Source organism: Hipposideros armiger, unplaced genomic scaffold (genome assembly GCF_001890085.2).
Source record: "Hipposideros armiger isolate ML-2016 unplaced genomic scaffold, ASM189008v1 scaffold_212, whole genome shotgun sequence".
NCBI classification, from domain to species: Eukaryota; Metazoa; Chordata; class Mammalia; order Chiroptera; family Hipposideridae; genus Hipposideros; species Hipposideros armiger.
The window spans coordinates 1,383,034-1,383,871 of NW_017731562.1; positions in this window are offsets into that span (position 1 = coordinate 1,383,034).

An 838-nucleotide genomic window follows, 5' to 3' on the forward strand; every position below is an offset into this window, starting at 1 on the left:
AGCTTCAATGTATAAATTTTGTGGGGATGCAAATCTTTAGTCCGTAACAAATAAATAGCAAACCACCTCAAAACTTAGTTGCTTAAAACAAATATTTTTTTAACTTATCAAAATTCTGTAGGTTGACCAGTGGTTCTTTTGCCCCACCTGGTATTACTAGCAGGGGTCACTCATGTGGCTGAATTCAGCTGGCAGCTGGGCTGCACTGGAAAGTCCAAGAAGGCCTCTTGCACGCACCCTGCGGGCCTTGGTACTGGGGCATTCAGTTCTCCTCTAGGAGGCCTCTTGTCACATGGTATCGCATTCTCCAGGTCTTCTTCACACGGCTTCTCTCTGCAGTAAGGCAGCCTGTCCTCTCTTATAATGTGGCAGCTGGTTCCAAAAGGAAGGGTTTCAAGAAGAAAAACCCAATGTGCAGGAGCTTCTCAAGACTGCATCATACTTGTTAATGTCCCATTGCCAAAAGCCAATTACACAGCCAAGTACAGAGTCAGTTAGAGGAGGGACAAGGATGTAATTACTCACAGGTGTGGTTCTCTAGGAGCTGTCAATTGAACAGTCAATCACACAAGCTTTATCCTGAACCCCCAACCCACATTTCCAACTGCTACAAGATATTTGCTCCTAACTGTCTCACAGACGTCTCAAATTTATCATTTCCAAGGTCATTCTCACTCCTCCCCACCTTAACTCATTCAATCCCATATATTTTACCCCAGCAATTTCTCTTTGAGTCCAGCTCCTGTTCTCCAAACCCACTTGCCTTAACTGAAGCCTTCATTATCTGTCCATTCTCTACCAAATAGTACTGTCTTCCACATAACAAGTATAATAATGG